This window comes from Hippopotamus amphibius, chromosome 7, assembly GCF_030028045.1.
Source record: "Hippopotamus amphibius kiboko isolate mHipAmp2 chromosome 7, mHipAmp2.hap2, whole genome shotgun sequence".
Lineage (NCBI taxonomy): Eukaryota > Metazoa > Chordata > Mammalia > Artiodactyla > Hippopotamidae > Hippopotamus > Hippopotamus amphibius.
The window spans coordinates 29018920-29035145 of NC_080192.1; positions in this window are offsets into that span (position 1 = coordinate 29018920).

Sequence of the window (16226 nt, forward strand, 5' to 3'; positions counted from 1 at the left end):
TATTTACAAGTAAGTGTTAGAAAAGTTGAATGATTTCCCCAAGATCATGCATTTCAAATGAATGAACTAGGACTCAAGCTCTATTTTCTGACTTCAGAGTTTAGTCTCTTATTTAAAATGTGATCTTACATTGCAAATCATCATACTCTCAAGCAAATATCAAAAGAGCCTACGTATAAAAGGGCTTAGAAAATTTTATAGTTGAGAAAATCAAATGAAATCTGGCTTTCCAAATTACATTTCCAAAAGGGTAAAATTTCCACATTCTGCTTAACTATTACAGCATAAGATGATACAGCAGGTATTCATACTTCCTAAACCAACAGTGTATATTTTCACAAGTGGAAATTCTGGTTTTAACATTAGCTACGTGGTAGTATGATGCCTATATAAATCTGCCCAACAACAAAAGTGAATGATACAACATCTGTCACTGTTTTTCCTCAAAAACACCAATAGCTTTGCAGCCTAATCCCATAGAGACAGACTGATCTCATCCTGCATTTGATGTCCTGAGAAATACCTACTGATCTATAAAACTTATCGCCAGCTGCAACAGAGAAAATCTGTCGTTAGTTGTTTAGTAAGTGTTAGTAGTTGGCTTTTCCATGGAAGCCTAATAATACTGGAGAGTATCCCGTCCACAAATTTTTTTAAATCAAGTAAAATTTTGTCTCAACCTTGCCTACTGATTATTATAGTGGATGTGATATTCAGACTGTCAGTTAGAGTTATCCGTCAGAAGATACAAGGATGAATTCATGCTGGGGTCACAAAAGTAAAAATTATGGCTACACAGTTGAATTGGTATTATTTATTATAAGTTCCAGGCATTTAATCTTCTTTGGTTATGTTATTCTATATTGGGGGAAAAAAGAAATATTAGCTTTGAGAGTTACAGGGAAACAGTTGAATTTCATTCTTCTATATTGTTCATTTAAAAACATGAATGCTATGCTCAAAACTAAATTTGGTCTTACTCATTTTATCTTATATTTTTCTCTAAAATGTGAAAACTAATTGAATGTATGAATGAAGGGACCAATAAATGGATGAAAGGAACAACCATTAGATTGAAAATTATTTGCCCTACATGTTGAGAACTGATTAATGTAAAAATTAGCTTATAAATATTTTAAAATTTCTACTTTACTTGATTCTCCTTCTACTCATAAAGAAGTGGGAGAAAATCTCACAATTATTTAACATCTTTTATGTGTGAGATATGGCTAATGAAATTATTTGAACTTTAAAATATCAATAATTGTAGCATGTAGGCAAAGATGATTAACGGTTAAGAATAACACCTTTGGTGTCAGATCTGTGTTTGAGTCCAAGCTGGTGATACAGGCATATTCAGAACTTGTGTATAGAAGGGATATTGAATTTTTAGGGGGTCACAAATAAAACTCATCCTGTATATAGGAGATAAAGTGATAGCATGAATACGTGAACTTTATTGCCAATAAAACCTATACTGGAAGACGTGGCTTAGGTTAGTGGCCAAATAGATTTGGGGATGCTGTCTGTTTTTTTTATCCACCCTCAACCCCACTTGAGACATTAGAATAGCCCACTGAAGGAAAATTTGAGGGCTACTGAGGACAAACCCACTTACCAATAATTGCTGCCACTCACAATTCTGGAATAAAAATGGAAGGAAGCAGAATGAATAGAGAAGCACTCCCCAGTGCCTGCGAACTGAAAGTCATCTAGTTGAGCCCAATGCCAGGCACAGCACAAATGTTCTGATTTTTCTATTCTAACCTAGAGTCTCCAGAAAGGAAGGTGGCCCCACTGGTATCTTCATTTTAGACCAGTGAGACCATTTCAGATTTCTGACCTCCAGAATTGTAAGATAATAAATTTGTGTTGGTTCGAACCACTCAATTTGTGGTAATTTGTTAAAGCAGCAGTAGGGTACTCATCCAAACCCTTCTTCCCCACAACACCCTCTCCCCGTTCCTAACTGGAGAAGGACTGAACCAAAGGCTAAGATGTAAGGGCTGGGTTAGAAGCTGAGATGGCATGAATTCCAGTTCTACAAGAGTGGCAAGAAAGATACCTTGATGTAAATAGGTTGTTTGCCACTAATATGCATTGAGAAATACTATATAGGAGATTCTGTTGAAAAGAGTATGGAAGAATCAACCCTCTCACCTCAGTGACGTGACTGCTTTTGGAGACACTGAATAAAATGGCAAAGACAGAGCATTTCTATAACATTTTTTCATGAACACATTGTGCTTCACAGGCAATTTTAAACCACACTGTCATTCTGTGGCTCTGTCAGTAAAAACGGGTTACCAAAATACAGATTACTCTGAAGTAAAAGAACTCCCAAACAATGTATCATGTCCATTTAAATCTACCTTTTAATCTAGCACTAAACCAAAACCTTTTGTGAAAAAACCCAACAGTAAGACAAACTTGTTCTATTTTAGAAACTGGTAAAAATGGCTATTAATAGTTTAGGTTAATTATGGTCTGTAGGACATACGTTGACCTTTTGAAGCAGAGCTGCCTTGTGCTTATTCCACTGAGTTGAAATTGGACCTTTTATTTGGGTTCTACCTGGAAAGGAACCCACACCAACCAGAGGACATAAAGTGCCATGGGCTTTAGGTGGGATAGCATTGGGAAACTGTAAATTATATTAATAAATCTTGGTCTCTTCATAGCAATTTACTTCTGTAAATTTCTGATGCAGTAATGCATCAGAAGTTTATAGAAGTTCATCTGTGCATGATTTTTTTCACGGCTTCTTAAAAACCAGTTTGTGGAAGATGTTTGGCTATGCACTGACCCAGAATTCTGGATCCTCAGATCATATTTTCTTTTGCTCATGCACCCTTCCCTGGCTACCACTGCCTCTCCTTGTTGTCTGGAGGCTAAAATTTGAAGAGAATTCCAAAGGGCTTCTGCCCCCTGAGACCACTGCTTCTGCTCTCAGACAAAACATGGAGCTCTGGGGTGGCAATTCAAGGGTCTAAGCGTTCTTTCTCTACCAAAGTTTCTAGGGGAAGCAACTTATCAAACACATCTGGAAGACACTTCTACAAAATGGAAATTCCCTGAAGCAAGTGAGTGCATGTGATTGGTGACACATATTTTCTTATATATTCATTCACAGACTAACTTGCAAAATTTTGAGTAACCATCCAGGAAAAACACATACAGTGTAAATAAAGGTGGTATTAATAAATAGGAGGTGCTATTGTCACAAATTTACAGCTATTTCTGAAGAATTGAAGCCTGCATGTGGATGCTCCCCTACTCTAGGGATATCTCACTCCAGATCAGGCCCATGGGTATTTTTAGGTCTTTTAACATGAATTTCATGTTTTAAAAGCCTTAATTTACCAATATTGTATGTCAAAAAAAACCAACAGCTGAGTAATATTTACTGTTATCTTCAGGATTTAAACTTAACTTCAACTAAAAAGAAATGCATAATGTATCCCTCCAAATACATAAATTATGTGTCTCCATGATTCATAGCCTGAGTCCACACAAATGTTATGGGGAAATGAATTTCTTTTTTTTTTAAATAAATAAATTTATTTATTTATTTATTTATTGGCTATGTTGGGTTTTCGTTGCTACGCAGGGGCTTTCTCTAGTTGTGCGAGCTTCTCACTGCAGCGGCTTCTCTTGTTGCAGAGCACGGGTTCTAGGCGCACAGGCTTCAGTAGTTGTGGCACACAGGCTCAGTAGGTGTGGCTCGTGGGCTCTAGAGCACAAGCTCAGTAGTTGTGGCGCACGGGCTTAGTCGCTCCTCGGCATGTGGGATCTTCCTGGACCAGGGATCGAACCCGTGTCCCCTGCATTGGCAAGTGGATTCTTAACCACTGTGCCACCAGGGAAGTCCTGGGAAATGAATTTCTTTTAGAGAACAACCAGGTTTGGTCAATAATTACTTATAAAACAAAGCAATGGGGGAAAAAAGACAACCAATTGGTTAGAAATATGGAAATTTCGAGTAAACAGCTTAGATAATATATATATAATGCTCAAAACAGTATTATAAAATATCTTAACCCATAAATTTTTATGTTCCCTCACTGAAAACTTGTGAAAGTTTCAAAACTAGGAATTTTACATATGCATGAATAAATATATTCCCTCTCTTTATGTTTTCATATATAAAAATCAAAACTCATCATGAGGGTAAGGTGTATAGTAGGACCATTTGCCTCTAGGTTTGACATTTACAACTTTTCAAATTTTGACTTTTAATACTGTTTCCAAATAGAGATATAGTCATAGATATGCACTGTTGTAGAGATACACTGGTGGAATTTAAAGGAAACCATGATAACATGTCTTTAAAAACACAACTGATTTCAAATCTTGTTTTCATGTATCTTACTTTTTGAAATGTTATCCTATAAAAGGAAAGTGATATTGGTCTCTATTAAGCAAAATGAGACAGCAAAGAAATATGTTCTAGATGAAGGAACAAGATAAAACCCCAGAAGAGCAACTAAGTGAAATGGAGATAGGCAATATTAGACTACTGATTATTTGGGAAGGAGATTTTGTCATTTCTTGGGGTAGAAAATACACACAGGGAACACTTAAGTTGGTGAATAATGATAAACTCAGTCTTCAGCATGCTGAGATTGAGGTGCCTATGGGACATCCCAGAGGGAATGTTCAGTAGAAAGAGAATAAAAAATTATATTGTACAAATCAAATGTCTGGACTCTAGTATAGGGTTTGCTAAGCCAGGATGCATGGCTCAAATCCAGCCCACTTCCTAGTTTTGTAAATAAAGTTTTATTCGCACACAGTCATGCCTACTCATTTCCATATGTCTGCGACTGCTTTTGCTCTACGATGTCAGAGATGAATAGTTACAACAGGGATTTATGGCCCACAAACCAAAAATATTTAATACCTGGCCCTTTACCTAGAAAAAGTTTGCTGACTCCTGCTCTACAGTAGAATTCTATAATAACCCAATGTGTGAATGAATTCATTCGTTTGATCAATCAGAAAATATTTTCTATTAAAAACTACCTATGTGCCAGGCATTAGACTAACAAATGATATATGGAAATTCTTCAGTAAAAGCAATAATTCAGCATTTAAAAAGATATATGCAGATATCATGGTGATAAGGAAAAAGACTTAACATTACTTTTTAAAATTTCCTCTCTCGAGGTATTTCAAAGGAGAGTACCTTACCAAGGCAAATATGTGAGTTCTGCCAATTTTTACAGTCTTCAAACAATTTTGCTTAAGATTCATACAAATTTTCTCCTGTAATGTTAGGTGATATTGGCTTCTCTGTCATTTCTCCCAGAGTCATTTAACACACAACTCCAGAAACAAGAAAATGTTTCCATGCTGACATCTATGAAACTCCAAAGGCACTTCCAGCCTAAGCAGCCCAAGGATGAGGTAGTTTGAAGAGAAGACTCTTCTCGGCATACATACAACTCCAGTAATGTAAGCAACCATCCATTCATTCAAGTCATTCATCTGCCCATTTACTTAGCACATATTTTTGATGTACCTATTACTTACCAAGGACTGTTTTGGCCTTGAAGATATAAAAGTGAACAAAATAATGATTCTAGGAGCCAATATAGATATTGACCTAATTGAGGAAACTATGTCCCATAGAGTTCTGAGAGAACATAATGGTAAAGTTTAAATAATTGGTGGGAAATGGAACAAGTGTATTAACTGCTACTTCTTCACCAAATCCTGTAAAAATGTCAATAAAAGGAGTCTTACCATCAAAAAGGACAATGAAAAGAAGAAATAAGACTACAGCAATAGAATTTTAGTGTGGGAAGACATTCTGGAACCTTTTTGAAACATTGAAAATGTTGAAGTATGTGGGCTGAGCGATGGGATTCAGAATGTCCTGCTTGAGCAGTGGAGGAGCTGAGGGTGTGGGGCGTGGAGACTAATATCACCCTGTTTGGTCCTGAGGGATGGCTGGTTAGCCAAAGACGGGTAAGATTCCTCAGAGGAGGAACAACCTAAGACAGGCACAGCCGCAGAGGGGCCAACAGGGGTGGTGCATAGAACCTTCCTTATATCACCGTGTTTGGCCCTGGAGGATGACTGGTTAGCCAGAGACGGGTAAGATTCCTCAAGGGAGGAACAACCTAAGACAGGCACAGTCGCAGAGGGGCCAACACGGGTGGGGCACAGACCCTTAATCCTTTTGAGAGAGGTCTCCTGCCCCCAGGGCTGCTTTGCTCTCCACGCCCAGCTCAAATCAGGACCCAGGAGGCAAACAAAGATCATTGCCTCCAGTCATGTGAGGCCTTTGATTGTTTATGGGATTAACCTGGGAGTGTCAGACCCTTAGGCTATGCCGAGAACTCAATAAAAGCAACATGGGATCAATCAGCGCGGCTCTTGATCCTAGAGGTCTTGAGTCCCCCGGTCCCATCTTTCTCTTCAGTCTGTGTCTGTGTCTTCTTCAAGCTTGCGGCACCCGTCACTCACCTCAAGTCGCCGAGTTGATCCCGGCATTTTAGAAGCTAGAAAGAAAGACAAAGGTCACTGACCTAAAAGAACGAAGACATTACCAATTTCAGCAATAACATGTAAAGAGCTTGGAAGTAACTGTCATTACAACTAAAAAACCAAAACGAAGAACCAAAAAAATCCCCACAAACCACAAATATTAATGACTTGTCTTGAACTCATCAGAAAATGGAGGTTTCAGGGCAAAACACAATACCGGCTAGATAGGTGAATTCAGAGACTCACAGCTGGAATCTGCTACCTGGAGCCAAGGTAGCCATAAACTGGTAGGAACAATGAAATGGTAATGTTATAGCTTAGCATGAAAACGAGAAACTCTGTGGTTCTGAGGTCTTAGGGGAACCCCAAACTTTCATGGGTTTTACCACTAGAAACTACCAGGTTTCACCTGAGTAAGAGACCCTCAGGGCTCTGGAACAAGGAGGAGATGGGTAATCCTTGTGTAATACACCCAGAGTGCTGTCTGTAACAAAGATCTACGCTCCAGGGGAAAGGCCTTTACCAGAGCCTTATCTCAGCTGAGCCTCATCCAGCTCCTCTAAACTTCCCGTTTTCCCGAAGCAAGGCTGGGGCAGGGGGCGGGGCCTGGAGCTGTACCACTGTGCCAGGAGAGGAATAGTTGTGAATGTCACAGTCCAGACTCCCAGGTCCCCTAAAAGACTAAGATTTAATCGTAACATTAGATAATGCTCTCCCTTCACCATTCCTAACCATCGTACCATAAAGGCTCTAGTGTAGTCACAGTGGATTATAGCTCAAAGAGCTGCAACGTACAAACTTTTTCTGAGGAAGAGTACTTAGGGAAGCCGAAAGTTAAGTGGAGAGATAAACTAAGGCCATGAAAGGAGTTGGAAACTTTTTTGTTACCTAAAGCCATAGCAAATACAAACACAGTCCAGCTCCTCAGCAAATTAACCTAAGTCCTTACACGAAAGGCCTATTTTTCTTAGTTCCCATGACCGGACACATATGCCTGGCTTTCAACAAAAAATTCCCAGGCATGACAAAAGGTAAGGAAAAAATAGCCTAAAGAGACAAAGTAAGCATTAGAACCAGACTCAAATGTGACACAGATGTGGACATTTTCACAGGGGATTTTTTAAAATTTCTGACAAAACATTATGAGCTCTAATGGGAAAGGTAGAGCTCTAATGGGAAAGGCAAGAACACTTGGGTAAAGTAAGCAGAGGGATGGAAACCCTGAGGAAGAATCCAAAAGAAATGCTAGAAATCCCAAACCCTATAACAGACATTAAGAAGGCCTATGATATGTTCATCGGTAGACAAGTCTGAGGAAAGAGTCAGTGAGTTTGAAGATAGGTCAATAGAAACTTCCCAATATGAAATTCAAAGAGAAAAAAAGAATGGAAAACAAAACAAAACAAACAAAAAACTCAAACCCAGAATATGCAAAAACTGTGGAATAATGTCTAATAATAATGTCAAATAATGTCAAAAGATATATGCACATAACTGGCAAACCAGAAGAAGAAAGGAATATTTGAAGTAATAATGGCTGAGAAGCTTCCAAACTTTATGATAGACACCAAAGCACAGATCCAGGAAAGTCAGAGGACAGTAAGTAGGATAAATACCAAAAATAAATCCCAAAACACTACTTCTGGGCACATAGTATTTAGAAACACTTTCCCTCCAAAATAAAGAGAGAGAGAGACAGAAATTCTTAAAAGAATCCAGAAGGGGGAAAATGCACCTTACCTACAGGGGAACAAAGAAACAGTGGACTTCTTGTCAGAAATTATGCAAGAAAGAAGGTAGGATAAATCTACAAAGTGTTGAAAGAAAATAAAAAGCACCAGCCAAGAATTCTGCATCCAGAAGGATTACTCTCTAAAGTAAAAGAGAAATAAAAACTTTCCAAGACAAACAAAAACTGGAGGAATTCATTACCGGCATACCTGTATGCAAAAAATGTTAAAAGATTTCTTTAAGCAGAAGGAAGATGATATAAGCCACAAACTTGGACGTACTTAAAGGAAAGGAAAATGTCAAAGAAAAAAAAAGATTTAAAAAAATGTATTTTTCTTATTCTTATTTGATATAAACAAAAACTTTATTTAAAGTAATAATAGTAACAGTGTTCTGTGTGAGTATGGCCTGTGGATAAATAATGAACAGCAGCAATGTCACAGGGAGGAAAGAGGGATTGGGAATAGTCTGTTATAAGGTACCTGCACGACAAGTGAAGTGGTATAGTATCATTTTAGTAACAGCTAGATTAATTAAAAATGTATATCACAAAATCTAAGGCACACACTACATTTTAAAAAACTAATTTATGTGCTACGACATGAAGTAAAAGGGAATCATATAAGATGTTCATTTAGAAGCCAGACAAGGCAGAAAAAGGGAAAGGAAAAAAAAGAACAAATTCAACAAATAGAACAAAGTTACAAACATGTTAGATATTAATCTAACTATACTAAGAATTACTCTCAATGTGAGTGGTCAAAGCACCAATTAAAATTCACAGATTCTCAGAGTGGATAAAAAAGCAAGACTCAGTGTATGTTGTCTGATGGAAACCGACTTTAAAAACAAAATCTCAGAGTGGTTAAGAGGGATAGAGCAACGGACATTATGCTAACAATAAAAGAAAACTAAAGTAGTTGTGTTAATCTCAAACAAAGCATACTTCAGAACCAGGAAAGTTAGCATGACTAAATGGGCATTACATAATAATAAAGGAGTCAATTCTCATTTCTCTTAAATGTGTGTTCCTAACTATAGAGTGTCCAAAAAATGAGGCAAAAACGGATAAAACTGAAGGGAGAAACAGACAAATTCACTGCTATAGTTGAAGCTTCAACACTGCTCTTTCAGTAACTGATAGATCATCCAGGAGAAAAAACAGGATATATTTAACCTGAATAATAGTATCAATCAATTTGAACTAATTGATATTTATGGTCTATTCCAGCCAACAATAGCAGGGTACACATCCTTCTCAAGCTCACATAGAACATTCACCAAGACTGACCACACTCTGGGACATAAAATATGCCTTTACAAATTTAATAGAATAGAAAACACAGAATGCATGCTCTCAGACCCAAAGGAATTATAATACAAATCAAACAGAGAGAAAGCTGGCAAATCCCCCAATATTTGAAGTTAGCACCCTTCTAACTTCTACTTCTTTGGGTAAAAGAAGACAAATGTTTGAATCAAAGAATAGAATTTTTAAAAAAAATACTTGAAGTGAATGAAAATGTAAAGATAACTTATCAAAATCTGTGGAATGCAGTAAAAAGCAGTGGTAGGAAGAAATTTATAGCCTTAAGCGCATGTATGACAAAAGTAGAAAGATTTAAAATCAGTAGCCTCAACTTAATCTTAGGAAACTAGACAAAATTCTTTAAAAATGTTTTTGAATCTTACGAAGAGCCAGATTTTTTTTAAAAATGGCATGATATATCTAATTTGTATATTCTTGTAATCATCTTACTTTAGAGCTGTTTGTAAATATGAGAAATTGCAGTAAAGTAGTATGTTATAGACTCAATGTTTATAGCCTCTCAAAATCATATATTGAAATCTAATCCCCAATGTGATGGTGTTAGGAGGTGGGACCTTTGAGAAGTGATGAAGAGTGAAGCCCTCAGGATTGGGATTACTGCTCTTATAAAAGAGTCCCCAGAGGAGATCCCTTGCCCCCTCTGTCATGTATGTTATAACAGAAACACAACCATTTATGAACCAGGAAACAGGTGCTCACCAAAATCAGGATCTCTGGAGCCTTGACATCCCAGCCACGAGAACTGTGAGAATTAAATGTCTGTGGTTTATAAGTCTCTGATACTTTGTTATAGCAGCCTTCACAGATGAAAACATTGTATTTTCTTCATAGATATTATATGAAATAACTGTTGAGAACTATTAGCTTTTTAAGGACTTTTTTCAGTGATGGGATGATGTGAACATAAAATGTCAGTATTGTTCTAGATGCAGAGGAGGTTTGGGAAAGAATCAGCCATCTCTTTCCTCAGCCCTCATGTGCTAGCATATTTGAAACTCCTGGGTTAGATTACAATTCATCACACTTTATAACAAAATGCTATACTACATAAACAGTCATGTATAAGTCTGTTAGCTAAATTTGTGATTTTTATATAGAGTTGTCCCTTGAACAACACAGGTTTGAACTTGGAGGGTCCACTTATACACCGATTTTTTTCAATAGATACACATTACAGAACCACACTATCTGTGGTTCATTGAATCTGCAGATGTAAAGGAACTTCAGGTACAGACGAACCAAGTGTATGCAGGGCTCACTAACCTTGGTGGTTGTTCAATGGTCAACTGTATTATTAATCTGTTGTAATTTGCTTGTTTACGGACTTGTGTCAAATGTCCAGTTTTTTAGTTTCAGTGTTTTAATAATTTTTGAGCAACTATATACCCATTGTGCCAGATGTCAGGAATTAAAAGTAGAAAAGTCTTGGCCCTGACCTTCAACCAACTCATAGTTTAGTGAGATAAACAATTACAAAGGCATTTTCAGAATAATGGAAAATACTGTGAACTTCATTCGTATAAAAATTCGATTTGTGTTTTCCTATATTATAGGATAGGAAGCTGTTGTGGTGAATGTTGTGGGTCATGGCTCAGATCTGCTCGTCAGTATTGAGGCACTTTTTACTCTAGCTGCCAGAATTTTTGTCATCTGACAGTTCACAGCATGGTCGCTTGGTGAAGAGAGCTACCTTGCACAAGGTTAAGTCCCTTCTCGGAGGCAACTCAACACACCGTATCTGTCTGTTATTGGCGTACAGGAGTTCAGCTGTCTTGCTGAACTCGAGTCAAGTCCAAAGTCCACTCAGCTTCAGAGATTTCCACTGGATTCACCAAGGTTGTAGTTGTGACCGCAACACAGTTCAACTTCTCCTTCTATCTAACCGTGCTTCCTTCTCTCCCTTACCAGGGTTGTTTCCGAGAGCTTTTTCCAATCAACCTCCTGCAAGAAAGCTTTGTGTTGGGATCTACTTTCTGATGAACGTGACCTAAGGCATCTCTGAGTATATGTACATGTAAGAGTCTTCACTGTCAAAGAAAATATTGAGGGGCCAGTCTGGAAATAGGATAAGGCAATAATAAGGGAATCTATTAGGGAAGATCTAATGCTGGAGAGATAGGGCATTAGAAGATCCATGAGATTTGGTCTAGATTCTGTTGTTCCAGGTAGCTTCACCCAACAAGAGCATTGTGGGTAACCAGCCCAGGATCCATACAGAGTAGACTTAACACAGAGAAAATAATATTAGTATAGACTTTAGGGTGCTGTTGTTGGGAATCTCTGTGACACTCGGGAAAGAGGTTTGAGTGACCTCACAGACATGGAGAGCTAGGGATGTTTCCGACCTGATACCAACAAACGGAAGGGGCATCAGATAGGAAGCCCTTAAATATCCACATGCCTGATATCTGTTAGGGGTTAATCATTACTAACATTGTCAAATATAAAATATTCGAATTTGGTTTTAAGAGCATTGGGTTAAATATTATCCAAAAAATAAAACCTCTCATTGATAGTAGGCAATGCACTTTTAGTGGGTTCATTGATAAATAGTTTCATTATTATAAGTATTTATTTAAATGTATAACAGAAAATATAACTACTATATAGAGATATATATTCATTATTATTTAGAATAATCGTCATTAAGTAAATAATTATCAAGTAAAATTAATAATCATTAAGTAAAACAGAGAGAGAAGAAATTATGATGGTGGCAATCAACTTGCTGAATTTTGAAGATCACTGATTTATGGGGGAAATGACGGTTGTGAGGGAAAGGATGCAGGGTGAAAAAAACCTGTGATATGGAAATGGAAGCAAACAGGCACATAAAGAAGTTTAGACAGATGAGGTTTTGCAATTCTATATGCGGTTACCTGGGGATCATTAGTGGGGCTTTGGAGAGCAATCAGGGATGGTGAAGTCTGAACTCTGGAACGTGGCAGGGAAAGCTGGAAGAACTGAGATCTTCAAAATTACCAGTCTGCAAGGCGGAACTTGGACGTGATCCTGCACCAATCTAAGAGGTCTTTACCAGTGACGACAGATTTTTCTAGGTGTTTAAGGGATGTAACATGGAAGAATTGAATGTTGTATGCTCTGAAGTTGGGGAACCTCAGACCCTAAGGGGTTAATATTCAACAAATATTTACCTTGGCCCACCATGTGCCATGCCTGTTTAAGCACAAGGAACACAGCAGTGAAACAAATGGCAAATATCCCCACTTTGATGAAACTTTCATTCTGGCATTCACATCTAGGATGCCCTTGTATAAATTAAATTTGGAGGGAACTGAAATATGATTTTTAAATTATGGGTGAAAGTAATTTCACTTCTCCCAAGTACTGATATTTTTTTTCTAAAAGTCTTTGCACAGTGCTTAAATCATTTCTATTGTTTGGAATTAAACATTTAAGAGGTTTGTTTTTAATTGTAACATACTCAATATTTTAAAAGAATTTTGAAAAGCACTTTACAGAAATGGATGTTATTCTTTTAGAAAGATATTGTCTTTAGTACTTCCATAAAAATAGCTAGTTGGTGAAGAAAGTATTTCTAGTAAGACCAAGATTAAAGGTTTTATTTGGCTATGCCACTTTAGTTTGTTTTATAGTCACAAAACATACCCTTGTGTTCCTTATTTCACAGAACTGCTGTGACAAGACACAGATACTTACTAAAGCTTAGTTACCAGCACTGAGCAAAGAACTGAAAATAAATGCCCACAGTACAGTGTCAGTACATCATTCCAAATGCATTAGCTTGCCTGCAAATTATATGCTCAATGTTTATAAACAAACATTTGGGATAAGAAAGTTTCCTTGGTGAATTATTTTCTACCAAAAATTAATATATCTTAATTGTTACGTTTTTGTTTGGTGCTGATTTTAAAAAAGAATGTTAGGTGCCTTCAAATAACATCTTTGACATAAACATAGCAAGCTCCCAGGCCCATCTATCAGATTTAATGACTGAGGCCAGGGTTTTCCTCCTGGAAGAAACCCTTCCCTTGAAGCAAGGAAAGAGGTTCCACCTCTTTCATTGTCCTGGATAGTTTCTTCCCATTCTACTCTCCCTCCATTTAAATGCATTTTTTTAAGCAAAAAAAAAAAAAAAGATTATTTTTTTCCCTAAATTAAAATTTTGTTGTATGAGTCCACTTTATGTGAGGTATTTAGGATAGGCAAATTCATGGAGACAGTAAAATAGTAAAATAGAGGTTACTGAGGACTGAGGGTGAAGGAAATGTAGAGTTACTGTTAAATGGATACAGAGTTTCTGTTTGAGATGATGAAAAAGTTCTGGAAACGGATAGTAGTGATGGTCGCACATTAAGTACCTTGTAAATGTAAATGTACTTAATGACACTAAACTGAACACTTAAAATGTAAAAAGATAAAATTCGTTATGTATATTTTTACTACAATGAAAACATGCCCCCTCCCCCCCCAAAAAGCCCTTGACACCACCAGATCAGCAATGGCATCATTAAGTACTTGTTAATGTAGTGTTGGTGCCATTACTTTTTTAATTGCCAGCTGTCAACCATCAAGGTTTGCAACCACATGGATTAAAAACAAAAAAACAAAAAAAACCTCCCCCGTATTTCCTGTAATTTCTCAGAAGCTTTCACTATGTGGTTTTACTTTTCTCAGACAAGCACATAATGTTCTTATCATTCAGAAGGTAACAAATCTTTAAGAGCTGTTTTGATAGCACACCAACTTGTATGATTCTTGGCCTATGGGAAGAATTAAATACTCAGTTTCTAGTTGGATTTTGCATTGTCTCAGACCATGAGTAATGCCAGAGAAATTATTGAAACTGGCCTTCAGGAATGAAGATGTTTCATGAGAAGCCAACCTTTTGATGAAGAAAGCCCCAAAGAGATTTAAACCTGAGACACCAAATGTGATCATGCCTCCATTTCTATTTTTCCCTTACAGACTCATTCATAAAGTAAGCTTGCCCACTGGTGATTTAATGCTTTTATAAATAATATGCTTAGAAATCATTCTACAAAAAAAAATGGGCATATAAATTATTTCTAAACAGTAATATTTCTTCAAGAAGTTAAAGTGGAGTTATTCAAAATAGAGGCTTGTTTCCAAATATAAAAACACTCATATGATTTAAATAGGAAAGTGTGGTTCACTTTGGTGTCATGTTAATATCTATCTGCATCAAAAAATTCATCTCACGAATTATCAAAGAAATAACTTAAACGAGAAAAAAAATTACAAGGGATGCATTATTGCTATTGAAGGGACAACTTGAATCACGTCAAATAATTCTCAAGAGGCTATAACTATCTCAGAAAAGTTCCTAAACGAAGCCATTATTTTACAGTACAGACTTTAGAATCAAACTTTTCATTCATTTGCCTACTTAAATTCTGGAGGACTGTATTTTGTGGTGGAGCATTTATTTTCCCCAGGATACAGGGTAAACTGAAAGGAGAATATTTACAGACCAAATGGGTGCCCCACAATAAGTACACTGCACAGACATGACCTGCATTTGAATGCTCCAAACTAAACAGGACATAAATTTCAGGCCTGAGTATGAATATAAGGCAAGACGGAGAAGGAAATCATCTCTTAAAATTCTCAGTTTGTTCTGAAATTTGCGTCACTTGACGTAAACTTACATAGATTATCCTATAGTACAGGTTCTGTTCTAAACCCCTTGCAAATACAGACTCATTTTATCCTTCCATGTAATAAGGTGCCATCATGACTCCTGTGTAATAAGGTGTGATTGTTAATGGGGAAACTGCCTGAGGTCACACACATAATCAGCGGCAGAGCCAAGAATCAAACCTAAGCATCCTGGCCCCAGGATGTGTGCTCAACTCACAATTCAGGCATTGCACGTTATCGTAGGCTATCTCATCTTCTGCTTGGCTTCGACTTTTGTCTTCACACAGAATGTTTCTCTTCTTTTGAAAAGGAAGTATAGCATTGCCAAACTTTGGTGGGTTTGTGGTAGCAGGTCTTATTTCCAGCAGCACTAGTTAACTAATAAGTAAACAGGCAGGAGCACAGCTAGGAGGTGGTCTTTCAGGTAACCTTTGGCTTTTATCTCTTTTTTCTTTTGTAGTTTCCACTTACTTTCCATAGGTATACCTCCAAAGGTGGTCTCGTTTGTAAAACGTCAACAGTTCTGCCATCACTCCATGTGGGAAGCAAGCGTTCATGCAATCCAAGGGCTTTTCCCATGTGAGAATTCACAGAGAAAGCATCTATGTAAATCCTTCCTTTTTTTTATTGCATAATTTAAATTGCATGATTTCTCCGTAATTACTTACGCTAGAGTCACTACAAAGACGACTGATTATTTTAGTGCCTTAAAAGTTGAACTCACATAAAATGGTTAATTTCTTATGACTTTTGCAGACATCAAGAGCTTTAGTTAATCATCTCTGTTGCTCTTTTCCATTTAAACAATGTTCTCCTTGGAGATAAAGATGCAGGCAAACATGTTAACTTTTTCCTGCCATTGCTTACGTGACAAAAGCAGCTGGTTGGAGTGATAAAGAGAACAGTGGGTGGAGAACAGAGCTTCTTCAAGCCTTAGTTCCAGGCTTTTAAAATTGATTATGAAAACTAATTATGATAGTGCCTAGCTGATAAGGTTATCATGAGTCTTAATTGAGATAATGAA